Here is a 20544-nt window from a genome sequence, read left to right on the forward strand (position 1 = left end):
CAAAAAGCCTAGGAAACTTCCTTAGCACACTTTTGAACTCCTCTCTTTCATCCTTTGTAAGTGTTGTAGACAACATACCTTCTAACATTCCTTCATCTTCCACCTTTTGGTTCTCTTGGGAACCTACCTCTTCCAAACCTCGACAAGAGGTCTCTTGGTTGCTTGGCTTAAACCTTACCCCCATGACTTCGATGGAAGACTCCTCTTCAGTAATGCTGCTGCTACTTTCTTCTTCTGAAGTGCTATCGGTCCAACCTTCTTCCGTCTCACTTTGAGATGATTCTTCATGGAGCTCCTCTTGGCGTTGCTCCTTCATGTCAAAGACAACCTTCTTATGATTGTCATTCCTGCAAATTAATTTGCCACTCTCCCAATCCTGCAAAGCTCGCATTTTCATTAGCCATGGTCTTCCTAGGATAAATGGATAACCACTTCCCTTGGTCGACATAACATAAAAATCCACTGCCTTCTTAATGCCAAAGGCCTCCACAAAAACATTTTTACAAATGCCTACGCACCTAGCCTTGCTATTGTTTGCCATTTTCACTTTGATTTCAGATGTCTCATGGATGTGCATGCCTAGTCTTTGCATGAGCCCTTCTGTCATGATGCAAATTTGTGCACCCCCATCCACTAGACCTTTCCTAACCAATCTTCCTTTTATGTAACAATCTAGCACAAGTGTAATATCCTCGTTCATTTCAGCACATGCAATTTTTACAATAGGAAAACTCTCTTTTACCTTTCTCCTAGTGCTAACTGCCTTTGTTAAATCCCTCCTAACTTGTGGGCATAATGCAAGAAACTGAGGCCATGAGATATCAGGACCCTTACCTCGCATGTCTTCCAACAGGTTGTATGGAGCCATACCATGTCCAAGAGGGAAGTCTTGGAGATTGATACGACGTCGAGTCCTCTTAGCTTCCTTGGTCTCCTTTGCCTTCTTGCCTTGTCCATGGTCACTCTGTGATGGAACACCCTCTTTCTCTTTACCTTTTCCTCGGCCACGCTTAATGCCATTTGCTTCCATGTCAACCTCATTTGAGTTTGTCACCTCTACCACATGCACATTTGGATCTGGCAAAGGTGGAACTCCTTCTACCCATTGTGGAGGTGGTATTGCTTCATTTGGCCTTTGTATAAGCCGTGGTTGCTGACTAGCTACTTCACCAACTAACTGTGCATAAAAGGTCAAAAGCTGACCCAAGACTGCCAACACTGCGTCAAATGCACCTAGCCCTCTCTATACATGTCCTATGGTGAGGCCACAAAAAAGGGGCACTCCGGCAACGTGTATCACCGAAAGGATCTCAACATTCGAGAATCCCCTAGCTCAAGAAAACCTCACGCTATCGACCCTCACAAAAGGTTATGCAGACAAGAAACCAGCCCATTCTCAAAAAGGGCCTCCGAATTAGAGTCTCAAAAACGATCAGGACTGCTAGAAACAAGCCAAATCGGCTCCACAAAAGGTACATATGGCAGTTTTCGCAACTCAACGTACATCCACTGTCAACAATACTGCAAGGTGCAGTATACGCACTCAAACAGGCGCCAAACAAAATGTGCAAGCAGTAAACAAATCCCTGCGGGGAGTAAAATCGCTCTCAAAAGAGCTCAAGTATTATCAAAAGTGCATAATTAATGCATATGCGCACCAAGTACTTCCACTGAAATCTATGATGATGCAAAACACTGCAACCTGTCAGAAAACTGGATATCCTCTATGTATGCAACAACCTATGAGAAGATAGATGCCTAAAAAACTGAGACAATGTTGATGCCCAAAAGTGCTCCTAATCAGCCAATAAACAACATCTCAATAGCACATAATATCCATAAAACGGCCATATACAATCTCAAAATAGTCTTTAAACAACCTGCACCTGTATCCTGTACATGTACCTGTACCTCTAGCAAAAGTGGAGTTAAAAAATACAACCTCTTGAAGTGTAGCTCGGATGAAGATTTCGACTGCACGAACAGCTTTGAAAGGGGGGTAAAACTCCAAGGCGACTGATGGAAACGCTCTCGGAACACTGAATTTGCTGATGCCAAAGTCGGAAACCTATTTGCACTTTTGAAAGTGCGCACATGGATGCGAAAACGGTGAGCACAAACCTCACTTTCATACTAGTTTAAGGTGCCAGGGGAAGCGTGTGTGAGTGCAAGTGTGGGAGCAAAGCCCGGGGTGGTCACTTTTTAGAATGTGTATGCTATCACGTGAGTTAACCAGAGAGGATTATTAAAAGATCAAAATGTATACATACAGAGGGGGGTGGGGGTTTTTTAAATAGGCATGTAGTGTAAATATAGTATGTATATTGAGGTATTATTAATAACCTCTTGAACGCACGTGATATAGGAAGATTTTGATAAGTGACCGCCCCGGGGAGCAAAGAGAGAGAGACCTGCTTTGGGTGGATCGCACAACAACTTTATCCTGTTGCAGCTCCTTATTCTTTTTTATATTAAAGAATAAGTGTATATAAGTTAAGTTAGTAGATGGGTTAATAGTAAGTGGTATGTCCGGCCAGTTCGCCTGTATCTTAACAACCTCCCCCTTTTTTTAGGCATTCATTTTTTGATAATTTTGATGTCGGTTGGCTCAGATGTCTATTGGATTTTGATTGCTGGGGTCACTTCTTAATGATCCTTTAGTGATTTGTTTTGGTATCATCCGACACTCATGGCTTTTATTTCTAAATTCTAAATTTTTTAAGCTATTGGTGGAACTCCCTCATCATTCTCCAGTTAACCTAGTCGGAACACTACTTGCTAATTACCTACCTTATTAACTAACTTGGTCTTTGCCCCAATTTTTTTTCATTTTTTTCACTTTGCGGTTCTTTCACTGACAGGACCCATGGTGGGTTGTCCTCTCTCTGTTGACCTTTTGGACTCTCTCACTTATTACCCTCTACATCTGTGGCATCAACTACAAATCCTTCCCTACTATATTTGCTCACCATCTACTTAATCACCTCTCTCTCTCTCTCTCTCTCTCTCTCTCTCTCTCTCTCTCTCTCTCTCTCTCTCTCTCTCTCTCTCTCTCCCCCCCAAATGCTGGCGTGAAGCCTTGCCTATTGAGCATCCCTGTGAAGTATGTAGACTCTTGACTCTTACATACTATGATATGGTGGAGATTGTTTAGTAGTGCTTGGCTGATCTCAATGAAAAAATTGAGGGTTGATGATGGAGACCGCCTGCAAACATGCAACCTATTTAAACATGTGAGGGATGTTCTTCTCCCTCACTTAGCTTGCATTTATATCTTTTTTCATAAGTATACAATGGTGAGTGAGGGTCATGCTGCTGTCTCTGCTAATGAAGAACTCGTGCAACATGGATGTCATTAAGCAACCGTCTGCTTCTCAGGTTCTCTTTCATTTCCTCCTTGGATAAAGCTAAACTTGGTGTCATGATTTAACTACTTGCATTGTTAAATTTGTTGCTTAGTAACTGGTACTTTTTCATAAAATAAAATTGAAGGTTGTCTTAAACCAGGGGTTATTCACTTTGAACTACTTCTAATAAATGTCATAGGCGCATCGGTGATATTTGCGATTGTGGATGGTGTTGCATATGATGTGCATAAAATGTCTATACAAGTAGTTTTTTAAATGATTTATTTGGGGATAAGGACTAGCTGATAATTATGATTTAAAACATTCATGCAAAACTTATGAATGTAGGCTTGGCCTTGATGATATGAGAATCTTGATACTTGTAGCCTACTAATTGCAGATGTGATTTTATAACTGATGGTAGGGTAATGGAAAAATTGCTTAGTATTTTAGTGAATGGTGTCGTTTTGAGAAATAATCTAAAGATTATGGAAAAAAATTTGAATTTTTTGACTAGAAACAACACATATAAATTGCCAAATTTCAAATAATGGACTAAACTTGAATGGTGTATAGATGCTACTTCAATTAGCATACTTTTTGGTCATGAAAAAGTTCAGATGTTTATAAAATGGTCTTTGGTTCATACTTCTCCTCTTTTGGCTGAGATATATGACCCTTATGGTATTTTTCAACACAGTGGTGGAATTACTGACCCAAGACGATGCTTTGCTTTGCTTTCTAAAAGCAGAATTTATAAAAATTTGTAAAAAATATATAAGACCAGTTCTTGGCTTAGTACTATAGTCTAATTTCTCTTAGTTTTGGATGGTTTATTGGGTTTCTTGACCATCTAAGATTATGGACTTCATGACAAAATGATATAAGCACACTAACTTACACGGTATGCAGTTATATACTGGTCATTAAGTGATGTTTTGATTTTGAAAGCTGTTGTGACTCTTGAATCTTATGTCTCCTCTAGCATTGACATAGATATATTTGTGTAGCATATTGGTCTAGCTTAATCTTATGATAAAATTCTATAATGCCCAAGATGATGCTTAGCTTTGAAAAGTAAAGAAAATTTGAAATATGGTAAGATGACTTTGTGCTCTATGTTGGATTAGTACTTCTCATAGTTCTGGATGAGAATTTGAACCCTCTATGATTATGGACTTTACGGAAAAAGAGCATACTTTTATGCAGCTTTACACTAGTCATAAAATGATGCCTTGATGTATCCTTTGACTCATCGGTTTAACTAAATCACTACATGCTTTCAATGATGATGGTTTGGCAAGATAACAAGACAAGTTTATGGCCTAATTTTTTAAAAACAAAACTAGATGTTCTAGGTACATATAATACAATTTTTCCAAATCACTTTTAAAGGAAACTTAGTTTATATGATTAACTTGAATTTTGTGAACTACAAAAGTGATGAATTACAATTTGTAAAATACCTACTATGCCACTTGAATCAGAAGGGGTGATGGCCTTCTGATACTTACAAAATCCGCACACATATTTTTTTTTCTGGGTAGTCGTTTAAGTTAAAATACTTTTAAGTAGGACAAGGATTAGGTGTGTCAAGACTTATAGTACGTATTCAAGGATAATAGATCTGCTATTTTGTTTATATGGATGCAAGTGAGAATGCTGTCATTACTTAAAAGTATTTTGGCTGCTGTTCGACTTTGAAGATCCCTGCTGATTCAACCTCGATGACCTCCACAACTCTATTTTTTTGTATAGGATAATTTTAAGCAGAAAAAGGATAACAATTGATAGGTTGATTGAGACCTATAATACACATTCAAGGTTAACAAATCTGTTGTTTTTTTTATCTAGAAGCATGTGAGAATGTTTTCTTTACTTTAAAGGGATTTGGTTGCTATTCAACTTTGAAGATCCCTACTGATTCAACCTTGATGACCTCTACAACTCTATTTTGTTTTGTATAGGATCATTAGGATGATAGCTCATTCCTATTATGTTGTACAAAAATGAATCTAAGATCGACTGTGCAAATCTCTATCTACTTATCTAAAGCGAGTTGTCTTTTGAACGTTGTGTTCTTTTGTGTATATGTATTAAGTTTGCTACATAGCAACACACACACACACACACACACACACACACACACACACACACACACTTGGGCCACTAATAAAACCCATTACTCTTGACTAACCTTTTTTTTTGCTTGTAGTTGGGATCTCCTTGAAGTTTTGACAATCACACATACACAAACTTCGGTTAGTTGATGTACTCTCTTCTTAGGCTTCCTCTATTTGCTAATGTAGCTGCAAGGTCATTTCATGGATACCCACATGCCTACCAGGTTATTGATGCCCACTTTTAATAGATTTGAGTGAGTATTTTTGCAAAGGGTGATGTCTCTAATCTTGATGATGTTCTTTTATTTGACGGACTATTCTTTAGTTTTGATAAGAGTTCCTATGAGATAGTTTTGCTTTTCTGTGGATTGGGTGGGATGTGCCCCTAATTTGAGCCAATAAGTCTTGCATCATTCTGTGTAGCATCAAATTTCTCTAAACTTATTGAAGATATGTTGGATTGTGGTGGGAACTACCTCTGAAAAAAACACACACACACACACACACACACCATGGATTTCATATTCACGTTATCACGTGTTTTTTTTTGTGATCACACTGTTAATCAAAAGAATTCTCAATTCACAAGTTTTCATAGAAAATGGCATGGTGACTTGAAGGGAACCTAGAGGACCGGTGAGATTTGCCCGCCGATACAGTGTTGTAGCTTGCTGGGCCCCAGAAGGCGACATAGCCAACCCGGTGGGCCCAACACATAGCTCAACGTGCCCCTAAGGTATCTATATATAGGGCCCCTAGGGGCCCCCATTCCTTCACAATTTCTTTGCCCTCTACCTTTGAGCTTCCCAGGTATCCTCACAAGCAAGAAAAAAATTTAAAAAGCCCTCCAAAGCAAGACAAAAATTTCGGTATAAATCTTAGCCTAATCTCATAAGTTCTTTATTTTCTTTGTATTTAAGTTGTTATACTTTTTTTAGCTAGTTTTGTTTTGGTTGACTTAAAAGTATGCTGATCTTGCTTTTCACATCAGGATCAATCCTATTATTGGAAAGTGTGCGCTCCTTGCCGCACTGTCGAGGCAAGGGACTTGCCGATACACCGTGTGCGAGCCACAAATGGCTCCAAGCACACAACAAGACTAATCTAGCAAGCTCAAAAGAGGGCAATGGTGTGTCACTCACCGCTCTATGCTCCAGTCGTGGAGGATTCCTCGCCGCGATGAAGAAGAAGCTACAGTCGTTCCATGCTCAACCGCTTCGCCGCCGTCGTGCCTTCGTAATGCTCGATCGCACACACACTCTCCCTCTCTCTCTCTCTCTCTCTCTCTCTCTCATGCACACACACACGAGGAGGTGAAGAAGAAGAAGATGGAGATGGAGATGGAGCAAGAGCACTCTTCTATTGCACAAATGAAAGAATGAGTGAATTTTAGGTTTAAGTTGGCTTTTATATGAGCTCACCCCATTCACACTTGGGCGCCCATGCTTAGCCAACTAATCCCTTGAATGTCCCAGTTAGAGTGCGCCTCTCATCGGCGATCACTCTTACCCTTTTCCTATTGGTCCGACAAGCCCGGTACCTGACTCTACCAAATACATAATACACGTCCGTCGTAGGTGATGGGGTGTCCATGAGCCGTGAGGGTTAACAGAAAGGAAGTGTTGTTGTGAAATTCTAGACCAACAGGCACTGTTTTACAACAAGAGGTATGAATTAAGGAGCAAAGAACGAGAGACAAAAAGCGAACAAGAGACAAAAAGTTAAGTGAAATCACAAGTATATTGTATTATCCTTATGTTTTTTGGATTTGTGGATTTTGTTGGACCTTCTAAAGAAACTTAACCATTTATGTGCATAGAACCAATGATGAATCTATATAAAGGACACCAAGTTATGATGTTGAATTCTATCATGTAAACTCTTCATAGTTGGGCAAGGTAAGAGACTCGAAAACCAAAATGGAGAAAAATATTGGGAAAACTAAGAAATATTAAATTCTTGGTTAGCATGCTTCAAACTTTATGGTTCTCATTTTCTACAAAACAACTCTATTTTTCCATTATGGTGTATATAGGTGGAGGATGTTATCTACAGACTAGATTGTTTCTAGCCATGATCAAGCCTTTTAGGTGTTTACAGAGATGATGGTAGAATAGGAATACTTCACAAGAATGTGATAGGAATTGAGTCTTGGTGAAGATTAGGGTGATCTTGCTAGTCATGAGAGTGATTCAAGGTTGTAATTCCAATCCGTGAATCCAAGTTTGAGTGGAATACCTGGAGATGGCCAAAAAGTAGTATGTTATGGAAACCCCAGTCTAAAGGCATTTATCATACAATAATACGCAAAAATAATTACACGCGAGATATTGTTACTCCTTCATAAGTTGAAATTAACAACTTGTTTTATTTGCATCCTGTAAAATTCTGTTTGAAAGGCCTCAATTAAAGTCAACTTTAGGTTACAATGTTTTCTTGTAGCTATTGTAATGGAAATGGCCTATGAACTTTGAGAGTAGCGGAATTAAGAAATTAGATAAAACACTTTTGTGAGATTACTTTGTGAGCATAGCAGGTGAACTTAATTGATAGTAGCAACATAAACATGGTACTTAGATAAACAATACTTTTGCAAGAGAGAGAGTTTAGAACATGACAACAATTGAGGACCGGATTCATACGGAGTGGGTCCCCCCTCCAATAGGCATTTGTATTATAGTTTCTCTCATCAAGAGAAACTTGGTACAATACAATCTTTGTGTTCCTTGTGACCTTGGTGATGCAATGAAGATGGAAAGCTTCATGCATCACAAGCATATAACATAAACTTTGTAGAAAGCATTAACTATCCCAAGCCTCAGTGCCAAGGCCTCAAACACCTTCGAAGGTGGAGAGAGCTAGCGGGGAATGAGGATAGGGAAGAGGAAGAAGAAACATTCCACAGGAGAAAGAAATAGTTCCTTACTTGTCATCACTCTTCTTGCTAGCATGCATAATAGCGTAGTAATGAAGTTGAAGAAGATGGCAAGCTTAAGCATTGAAGCATGGCTGTTGGTTGGATCGCCATTCCATAGCCAAGAGTGTTGGTGTAGGCTCTCACTTCTCACAAGATTGGAGAAGGAGGTGGAGTTCCTCTACTTTCACCAAGTGAGAATCAATCCACAAAATGAGTGTGTGAGAGGTGTATACCCCCCCTGCACAGCCCTTGCTTGCTTGGGGCGAGTTTTACTTTTTGCTCATGCCTCAAGCTCATTGGACCCCTCTCCCCCTAGACAATCATATGCACCATGCATTTCAAGTACACGGGTAGTGTTTGTACAAGTGTCCTTCTTACCCCTTAGAGAGAGAGAGAGAGAGAGAGAGAGAGAGAGAGAGCTTGAAAATACCTAGATATTTGTTGAATGGACTAGAAGCTCATTGGAACCCTCTTTAGCCCATCCAATAGCATTCAAGCACACCATGTGGCTAAGCATAGAGTCTGACATGTGTCCCATGTGCCCCTTGAGAAAAGGGTGCCCTTTGGGTGAGTGGGAGGTTAAGTCAAAGATTCCTCTAACTTTGGAGCTTTCCCCCTCCTAATGAACGTTTGAAGCAGTGAACATAACTTTAAGAGATATTATGCAGCGAGATACTTTGTTTGGTGAAAAGTTATTTTGCTTGGAGGTGACTTTCGACAAATACTACATGTTGTACCAAAAGGTAGTCATACAGACATTGTAAATGCTTCGTTGCGTCATTCTCACATATGGAAATACACGAAGATACTGAGGCTTACCAAAAATATGCGTATAGTTGATTGCGGTTCAAATTCACTTCAACAAAGTTTTTCCCGTTGGGTGCTTGATATTGGCAATGGGGTTATGGATGATGGAGGAGACTTAGACAGAGTCAAAATACCTTCACACATGATGCTTCCAGGAAATAGTTTGGCAGATCTTCTAAGCTTTATATATGGAGATTTGTGTCATTTGCAAGATCATGGAAGTTTTTTCAGAGATCGAGCAATACTTGCTCCACGAAATAAAGAGGTGGATTTAACTAATAACTATGCATTGCAAAGAATGCATGGAGATTGCAAAGAGTATCTGAGTGCATATTCAATTTGTATGTCAGAGGAAAACACACATTTGTACACAATTGAATATGTTAATAGCTTTACTCTTGGTGGTGGTTTTCCACCTCATGCTTTAGTCTTGAAAGAAAATGCTCCTATCATGTTGCTACAAAATTTAGATCCAAGACGTGGATTATGCAACGGAACTAGATTGATATGCAAGCAATTTCATCATAAGGTAATTGAGGCAGAGATAGTTACAGGATCAAACATTGGAGAGAGAGTTTTTCTTCCAAGGATTGACTTTATTATTGGAAGCCATCAGGGGATTCCATTTCAAATGAAGTGTCGTTAGTTTCCAATCAGGCTTGCTTTTGGGATGACTATCAACAAAGCATAAGGGCAAACACTTGGAATTCTTGGTCTATATCTTGCATCATCGATCTTCTCTCATGGACAGTTGTATGTTGCAATGTCACGTGTACGAAGTGCGGCTTCTATGAGGATTGTTGTCAATACTGAAAACACTCAAGCGGAGTGTTACTACACTCCAAACATTGTATTCAAGGAAGTATTACAACTAGCGAGCTCATAACAATAAGTTCAAATTGACATTGTGGCTCTCATTAAAGTCAGACACACTTGATGTTAAATTTTATTCATATCTCTTAGATCAAAGTATTGCCCACAGATGGATCCTCGACGCAGTGCCTCCTATGTAGCCCATGGGTCACATCACTGAATTCATTAGAGGTATTTATCTTCTTTTTTAAATTAGTTTATTAACTTGACCTATTATTTTCTTGAGAAGATTGGCTTATACATTGACTTACTCTATTGAAGATCCACCACAATGGAGGGGAAGAGTTCCTGCTATGTTTTTGGTGATCTTATTTGATCAAAATCATATTATATTGTAGGAGTTTTTATATATGGTATATTTGTAGTTTTAAGCTTTTATTGCTCTACATAATTCATGGATGCCTTTGCAGAGATCACTCCCATCGAGGTTTTATCATCGTAGGTGTTTATGAAATGCGATACTTAGGTAGAGATATGTCCATGGAAGTTCTTGGATACTACCATGTTGCCTTCTCGTCGAACCATGAGCATCGTCAAATTCAAGTTAATATTTGGTTTGTGAGTGACGAGAGGCCAGTCAATGCACAACAAGGTGGGGTTGCTGGAGACCGCACTACACCATATCGATTGAGGATATTTACTCAAGTTGAAACACCACCCCGTATCTTGCAAAATGTATACTACATAGGTCCTTGGACTTATAGTCCCTAATGTGGTCTCTTGAAGGCTACACTTTGAATAACTGTTTTGTATTGTCTCTTTGTGAAGTTGTGCAATTTAAAATTTTTTTGAATTGCTTTCATTCCTCTCTCTCTCTCTCTCTCTCTCTCTCTCTCTCTCTCTCTCTCTCTCTCTCTCTCTCTTAAATCCTTCACTAAAACAAAAGAAAGAAGGACATGATTCTCTACGGCATGATCGGCAAAATCTTCTTTATTATATTTCATATTTGTTCCTCTTAAACTTCCAAATCTTTGCTGTTAGAGCAGATAAAGAATGGCACGATACATCATGGTTTCATACACCCTCAATGATGTACCTACTTATATAGAGGTATGTAAATGTAAAATCTTACCTTTGTTACTTACTTTTACCACGAATGAGAACTTTTTGGCCTTTATTTTGTATGTTTACACGTGTAACATTTTTTCTAGATCTTCCATTATGGAAAGGTCCTGCACATGTTGAGGATATTGTTCGTATTGTCGAGGATTTTGAGATCCTTCGGTGCGTATAGCTTGAACTTGAATCCATACGACGTTAAATGTGTTGTTACTTTTTATGTCTAAATGGTTGGTTGTTATTTTCATTGCAGGCTTCAATATTATTGTAGACATTTTGTCTTGGCATTATATGAAGCACAATATTTTAGAAGTGTTGTAGGTTATTATCACATAGAGTTTGATATAGATGATATGCGAATCATTGTACAAGAGTTAGGTATGCAACGCCCTCTCAATTGTAACTTTTCATACATTCCTTATGGAGTGAATGAATGGATGTTTATAATCTATTCTTTGGGTGAATCACCTCGACGCCTCGGTCGCAGTGTTCGACGTGTCGGACCTTGGATCTTGAGAGTTCCGAGTAGAGTGTGTCGTAGGCTCAACTTCTCTAGATGATCGAACACTTTGATCCATTGTTTATGCATTCTAAGTACCATATTTTTTTAGTTACTGTTGGCTTATTGAAGTGGGTTTTTATCTACTACATAGGTTAATGTGTGTGTGTGTGTGTGTGTGTGAGAGAGAGAGAGAGAGAGAGAGAGAGAGAGAGAGAGAGAGAGAGAGATTTGTGAATTGTTAATGTAGGTTAACATGGGTCATGATGTATTGGCTATTCTCCCAATAGATATAAGGATGATTATATATTTGAAAGTTAAGGAAGAGTACATTTGTCAAGGATATGGTACATGGTGTTGGTGGCATCATTGGGTGTATTCATATGCTGATGGGTGGTATGGAAATTGTGGATGGTTAAGCATTACACTATGCAAAGTGTCACAAATATTGAGCGAAATAAAATTGATGAGAGTCCTACAAGAACTACATATGGTTGAGATTTATTATGTCAATGTTTGTGGTTGTGATATTCAGTTGTGAAAGATATATCACAATCACAAAACTTACATTTCGGATGAAGAGTTTGCAATTTTAAAATTAATTGTGAAGTTTATCAATGCGGTATATTGGAGTGATCCTCACCCGTCCACTTATAGAGTAGAATATGATTTGTCATTACAAGATTTACTTGAGCTGGGTTCAAAAAATAGATTTAAGAGAAGTTTGTAGAGCTCTAGCACAATATCTTGATGTTGTTGAAATAGCACTACTTAGAGATATGTTCCTGAGCCTTTTTGGCAATAATGTAAACAATTTTTTAAAAAAAATATATGTCTCTTTAGTCATGTGCTTTTATGTAATCTATCTCTGTGTGTGTGTGTGTGTGTGTGTGTGTGTGTGTGTGTGTGTGTGCACGTGCAAAAGGGGTTAAATGTACCAGGAGTAGTTTAAAGGGGCCAAAGATAGAAAGAACCACCATAAGCGTCACATTGGACCTCAAATGGCTTTGAGAGATCCGACAGTGTAAGCACAGGTTGAGAGATAAGCTTTTCTTTAAGCTTTTCGAAAGCATTGTTCTCCTTGGTAGACCATGTATACCTAACCTCTTTCTTTGTTAGGTCATGTAATGGTCCTGCAATTTGTGAGAAATTTTCTATGAAGCGTCTATAGTATGCACACATACCTATAAATCTTCTTAGTTCATGAAGATTCCTTGGTCTAGGCCATCCTTTTATTACCTCTAACTTTGATGGATCCATTTGGATGCCATCTTTAGAGATAATGTGACCTAAATATTGAATCTCTTGCAAGAAAAATTCAGTTTTCTTTCGATTAACATAAAGTTTATTCTCTCTTAGAACTTGAAATATTATGTGGAGGTGTTTCTTGTGTTCATCTAGTGGATTAGAGTAAATGATAATATAATCAAAGAACACTCCAGTATAGGTTCGGTGAGGCCTGAATAGCTTCTCCATCAAGCGGTTGAATATGGTTGGTGCATTGGTCAATCCAAAAGACATGACAATATATTGGTAAAGACCAAACGTAGTGCAAAATGTGGTCTTTACAATGTCTTGATCAACTATCTATATTTGATGATAGCCACCTTTTAGGTCAATCCTACTGAAGTAGGTGGACCGTTGTAGCTTATCAAATAGGTCTTCTACCTGTGGAACGGGAAACCTATTCTTGATAGTGATCCTATTTAGAGCTCTATAGTCGACACACATACGATATGTGCCGTCTTTCTTTTGCACTAATAGCACAGGTGAGCAAAATGGAGATGAGCTAGGCCTACTGATGCCCTTCGCAACTAACTCATGCACTTGTCACATAATCTGGGGCACCATGGTTTGATCGCATGGTTTCCAATGTTAAATTCCCTGAAAGGAGAATCTACTTTAGGTTCAGGGAAAAATATATGTACATAGATGTTAAGGAAATGGGTAACACCATACCCATTGTACATACGCAAGATTTCAATAAGTCAATAAAGAGCTCTATTTTCGTGTACATGATTTTCGTTAAAGATTCTCAAAATGAACCTAATGCTTTAGCAAGAAAATATAAACAATCACAAGGAATTAGAGTTATCCAATTTTCTCAAGGGGTTTCAAGATGTCTTTATTGACAACATCCCTTGTGAGCTACCTCCTAAACGAGGCAATGATGACCATGAAATTAAACTTCTTCAGGAATTTCACCGCCTAATAAACCTCCTTATAGAGTTTCTCAAGCTCAACAAGAGGAAATTATGTGGCAAGTGCATGAGCTAGTTGAGAAGGGCATGGTTAGGCCTAGCTCATCTCCATTTTGCTCACCAGTGTTACTACTGCAAAAGAAAGACGGCACATATCGTATGTGTGTGTTGACTATAGAGCACTAAATAGGATCAGTATCAAAAATAGGTTTCCCGTTCCACGGGTAAAAGACCCATTTGATAAGCTACAAGGATTGACCTACTTCAGTAGGATTGACCTTAAAAGTGGCTACCATCAAATAAGGATAGTTGATCAAGACATTGTAAAGACGGCATTTTGCACTACGTTTGGTCTTTACAAATACATTGTCATGCCTTTTGGCTTGACCAATGCACCAGCCACATTCAATCGCTTGATGGAGAAGCTATTTAGGCCTCATCAAACCTTTACTAGAGTGTTCTTTGATGATATTATAATCTACTCTAATTCACTAGACGAACACAAGCAACATCTCCAGGTAATATTTCAAGTTCTAAGAGAGAATAAACTTTATGTTACTTGAAATAAAAGTGAATATTTCTTGCAAGAGATTCAGTATTCAGGTCACATTATCTCTCAAGATGGCATCCAAATGGATCCATCAAAGTTAGAGGTAAGAAAAGGATGGCCTAAACCAAGGAATTTTCATGAACTAAGAAGCTTTATAGGTATGTGTGCATACTATAGACGCTTCATAGAAAAGTTCTCACAAATTGTGGGACCATAACATGACCTAACAAAGAAAAATGTTAGGTATGCATGGTCTACCAAGGAGAACAATGCTTTTGAAAAGCTTGAAGAAAAGCTTATCTCTCAACCTGTGCTTACACTATCGGATCTCTCAAAGCCATTTGAGGTCCAATGTGACGCTTGTGGTGATTGCCTTGGAGCTGTTTTGCTCCAAGAAGGGCACGCCATCGCCTATGAAATTCGAAGGCTTGACCCTGTTGAGCAAGCTCTAGGCATATATGAAAAGGAACTCCTCGCAGTTCTACATGCCTTAGACTCATGGAAGCACTATTTATTGGGGACTCCTTTCATTCTGTGAACGGATCACCAAAGTTTTAAGTACTTCATGACGCAGACCAATCTCTCCAACAAACAAATGAGGTGGAAAATTTTCCTTTTGCAATTTCATTTTCATATTTCTCACATTGCTGGCAAGCATAATCAAGTAGCCAATGCACTCTCAAGACGGCCAAGAGTGAATGCGGTTTTCATAGCAACTCACAATGATCTATCTTCTATGATAGATGAGTATGCTATTGATCCCGTGCTTCTGGAAACTCATGCATATCATGGTTGAGCAAGAAGAAACCTATTGTGGCCACTTCCAGTTGTGGGGTTGAGTACAAGACAGTCTTCACAGCTACGGTTGAGTGTGTATGGCTCAGATGCCTTATGGTGGCTAATTTGGGTGTTGGATATGACATTGCCAATACTATCTACACTAAAATTCAGAGTGCATTGGTAGTTGCAAAGAGCCCAGTATTTCATGCTTGCACAAAGCACATTGAGGTGCATTACCACTATGTCAGGGAGAGGCTCTTAGCAGGAGAGATCAACTTGGCTTATGTGCCAACACAGGACAACCTTGCAGATCTTTTCACAAAGGCATTGTCTCGTGAGAAGTTTGAAGCGTTTTGCAAAGCTTTGGGCTTACTCCCCTTTGTGGAATGATCATGTCCTCATGGCATGGCACTTCCCTATACTTTATGTTCCATCTCTCGTTCACCGCATCACTCCCATGGGGGGGTTTGTTACCATATATAGGTGGTAGTGATGTGTGGGAATAGAGGTATTTTCTCCCTCACTAGGATGTCCCCCCCCCCCCCCCCCCCCCCACCATGCATTGTATATATGCCCATCACTCTATGGCTAAATTATATTTTCATTACACACTAAGTAATACACTCTCTATTGTGTGCCTTGAGCTTCCTTCATCTTCTCCAAGCTGTGTGTGCTTTTGTACAACCCTAATTCAAAAATAAAGTTTGAGTCAATTCTGAGAATATAGACATCATGCATGTATGATGTATATAGGCCAATTTGGTGCTCATATTGAGAATTTACTGGTCCAAAAGTCTTTCCTATGATCCTAGCATTCCATCTGTCTTATGAGATTAGGGCTTGGAACTCATAAAATCGTCATGTCTTTATATACTATAATAAATGAGGATGACTAGATTAACAAAGAATTGCACGGTCAAAGTTTTGTATAGATAGCCAGAACCAAAGATCCTACAAGTTGGTGATCAGTTGGAAGCCAGAACCAAGGATCCTACAAGTTGGTGATCAGTTTTGTATAGATAGCCAGAACCAAAGATCCTACAAGTTGGTGATCAGTTGGAAGTGCAAGGTAGTTTACAATTTGAGAAGATGGCTTGAGAGTAGACCAGGACAAAGGAACAACCGCAAGTAGACTTTCTAAGGTAAGATGTTGGGGTTGATACTTGTGTGTGTGTGTGAAAGATTTTATGAATTCGAGATCTGGTAGGTGTATTCAAAGAGAACGAAGAGTGCCCAAAGATCAAGCTAGCTTAGTGTCAAGAGAAGAGAGTGTAAACCAAGCAAGGATAGATCCCCATGCACCAATCATTGAAGAGGACAGTGATACTGACACCTCCTTTGAATGGATCGTATCAATGGATGGCTAACCACCAACTTGGAGGTTTCTAGCAACAAGGGACTATGGGGGGTATCACCTTTCAAAAACCCTTAAACATGTCAAATTACACGGCAATTTTTCTTAAGGGAACCAATGCCCATGGGGCCCTTATGTATGCTGATGTTCAAGGAAATGAGGAACCCAATTTTTCATGCTTGCACAAAGCACATCTAGGTGCATTACCACTATGTCAAGTAGAGGCTCTTAGTAGGAGAGATCAGCTTGGATTATGTGCCAACATAGGAAAACCTTTCATATCTTTTCATAAAGGCATTGTCTCGTGAGAAGTTTGAAGCTTTCTGCAAAGATTTGGGCATACTCCCCTTTGTGGACTGGCCATGTTCTCAAGGCATGGCACTTTCCTATACCCTATGTTCCAGTTGTCGTTCACTACATCACTCCTAGGGGGGATTCGCTACCATATAAATGTGGTAGTGATGTGTGTGAACACACTTAGGACCGTTGGGGGATGTTTTTCCTCGCTCAGAGGTTTTCCCCCCCGTGCATTGTTTATACACCCATCACTCTAGGGCTATCTTATCTTTCCATTGAACACTAAGTAATACACTCTCTATTGTGTGCCTTAAGCTTCCTTCATCTTCTCCAAGCTATGCATGTTTTCTTGCAACCCTAATTCCAACTTCGTTCTTTCAGATCCTAATTGTGGATTCACTGGTCGAGAAGCATATCTTGGTGGTGGTGGTGCTAGTCCATTATGCTAATACCGAGGATTCATTGGTCGGCTAGGTTGGTACTGTAGGTTAGGCTGATAAGGCCTTCCCATTGCTTGACCTCTATTGTAATAACAATTCTTAGTGGCATGATTAGTCCATTTATGCTCAATGGAACACCACTTCTGATCAAGATATTTATGTGGCAACACGGGACACTAATGCGTCAACAGATGATTTTCTCCACATATCAAGCAATAACTTAATAGAGGTAAAGTCTGATTTTGGACTATCAAGGTTTGATCCATTCTCTTCATAAGTTCATCAACAAGATGATCCATATTCACTTGCTATTGTATCTGTGTTTTCCTCACTCTATTTGCATTGCTAGATGTAGCTCATGCCAAATTAGTATGAGCATCGTATGATACTTCTCTATAGATTGTGCAGTTGTCTACTAAATAGATAGCCTCTTTAGTGACCTCATCTGATGTCGCACACTTTTTCAAGTGCAAGTCTTTCTTGAGGTGCTCGTTTTTTATCCCCTCAATGAACAAAACTACTTGGCGATCCTCGTGGGGTTTCTCTCATGGGGAACATCTCTCAACATATTGCTTGAATTGAAATGCAGCCTCTCGTACTCTCTTTTTATCTTTTTGCTTGAAAGAATGGATTTGTGACAGTGTATTGTGCGTGATCCTTTGCATAGAAAACTCCTCCACAAAGTCTTGCAATAGCACTTCTATGTTTCCATAGTTTTCCTTTTTTCCTTTTTCAAAGGTTGGAGCCATGTAAGGGATGTGTTCAACTCTCAACACCTGCTTGAATGATGTTGAATGTGCATGGGGATCCCCTGATCCATTGTACTTTGATGCCATGCATTCCGTGACTTGAGATGGATGCATAGGACTTGGCTCAGTGACATACCTCACCACTCCTAGAGCTCCTAGTAAATTATCCTTGTACACTGTAGGTGCTGATGCTCTAGGTACAACTCTCGATACTTCTCTTGTAGTCACATGTGGCACTACTCGCTCGGTATGGTGTGGCATAGATGACCCTGTAACGGCACTAAAGCCACCTCTATCTCTTAAGGGGGTCACTATATGTAAAACCTACATATTATGTGCATTCAAGGACTATTTATGACACCCCTTAGCTTTGTAGTTCTTCTCGTAGCTTTGTCGGTGTTTCCACAACTCCAACTCTAGCTTTTACAGTTCTTGGCTTTAGGCTTACACTCAAAACACTAGGCATGGTCAATTTGTCAATCACTAAAATCCCATGATAAGTGATTTTTCAAAAATATTTTCTTGATACTGCTTCAAATTTGTATCCAAACTTGTCTAAGATTAAGACAGTCTCTGTATATATTGAAGCAAAAACATATAGGATCTTCTCTTTTGTGATTTCCTCATATCCAATGGACTTACCTCTGTACATGTTGATATCTTCTCCTCTAGATGCCCAATAGCGAGCTATGGATGTATCTTCTATTAGGGCATGTTTTGTTTTCAAGGAAAGGACTTGCCTAAGATGTTCTAAAGATGGAAAAGGCCATGATTCAAGCAGTGCACCTTCCTAGTTCATCTACTAAATTTTGATCTTCTACCAATGTATAAGGGACTTCCTCTTGATTGACTCTCTTTTGGTCTTCATCTTGTCTTCCCTTTGTGAATCTTCCTCATGTCCAGAGTGATTAAATCCCATGGTGTCTACCTCTTCTACCTTGGTCTCACCTCTTGTCACTTCTTTGATGGGTTTCTCCACTTTCATCTTGTCAAGACTGGTGACACTCACTACTTGGTTGCAAGCTAGTAGTGGTGGTAAAGGTGGAATGAGGGTATGTGGTGGTGGTTGTGGTTGCATAGGTCGTTGTAATATTTGCACGGGTGGTTCTTGTTGTGGTGACCTTGGTGGTAGTGGTCTCGCTCCTCTCTTGAAATTCTGTCTCCTTGAGTGTGGACAGTAAGACATACGTTGGCTGTCTTCTCCATAGTTGTAGCAATGGTATTCCTGGTTTTGCCTTCGTTGTCCTCTCCCTTGTGCTTGATTGTGGTTGTGTGCATGCCCTAGCTGAGTAGTGATGCGACTCAACAGGTCTTGATGCTCTTCTGGTGCCTCTTGTGATTGGGTTCTCTGAGTGAATGTTGTAGTTACTGGGTTTAGTTGTACCGAGCATGATTCCTCTCACTTGTTGAATCTTGCTTGCATGCAGATCTTGTTGTCTTTAAGGAGGGCTACTTCCACTACCAACTCATATATTGTAGGGAATCTCCCCTTCACCTGCTCCTTAAACGATGACCACATGCTAGTAATGAAATGGTCGTTTTTCAAGAAATTAGGTACTCCTTCACCTTCCTTCCAATGAGGCAATCCATCGCTCCCATAAAATCCACAAATTTGGATTTGTAAGTGGCATACTCTATCAGGCCTTCCTGTTTTAACTATGTTAGCATCTGCCATAACGTTTTTTATGTTGTGCCTCCACCAAACCTCTTCACGAATGCAGCATGTAGTAAGTCCCGTACATCCTTGGTAGCTTGGGGCAAAGTACTGTACTAAGACTTGGCCTCTACTTTCATCAGTAGAGGAAAGATTCGTAGTCGTGAGGCGTCATTGTCCTTGTTAAAAACCACACAAGCAATGTCAAAGTTATCCAAAAAATCACTGGTGATGTCTTCTCCCTTCTTGCCACTGAATGTGGGAAAAGAGATACTTGCCATGGTAGTAAATCAATGAGCATACAATTACAAACTTTTTCTTTTTTCTTTTCTTGGAATGACTTACTGATTCATAAAGGTTTATACATGGGTGGAAAACTAGAGCAGGAGCTAAGAAGAGCGCAAGGCTAAAATAGAATAAAGATGCTTACACCAAAAGAGTGATAGTAATCAAGAATGGGCAAGATGATGGGATGTGGGGATCTAAGGATTTCATCAAGCATCTCTGCTCCGAATTGGAAAACAATATTTTGCTGGTAGAATATCTTCCTATCAATGTACACATTTACATGCATGTGCTGCAAGAAACAAGAAGGAAAGACTTTTGGCGTATTGTTATTATCCATGTTGGGTGTAGGGCAAGGCTTGAAAGACTAGAGTTGCATACCTTAAGTGTTGTTGAGGTGACACCTTCACCATAGGCCTCTACCTCTTGTTGAAGCCCACATAATCCTCCATACTAGGTTCAAAACAGACTGGGCGATAAGAGTCTACCTCAATCCGCTTTTTATTTTGCATGCGGCAGTGGTGACGCTTTGGGTGGTTGTACTTCACTTGAACTCTCTTGGCATAGAGACAGCGTAGGCCCACTTGCTTCCACCAAATGCTTTAGACT

The sequence above is a fragment of the Adiantum capillus-veneris genome, chromosome 12, assembly GCF_014529385.1.
Source record: "Adiantum capillus-veneris isolate H3 chromosome 12, ASM1452938v2, whole genome shotgun sequence".
Taxonomy (NCBI): Eukaryota; Viridiplantae; Streptophyta; class Polypodiopsida; order Polypodiales; family Pteridaceae; genus Adiantum; species Adiantum capillus-veneris.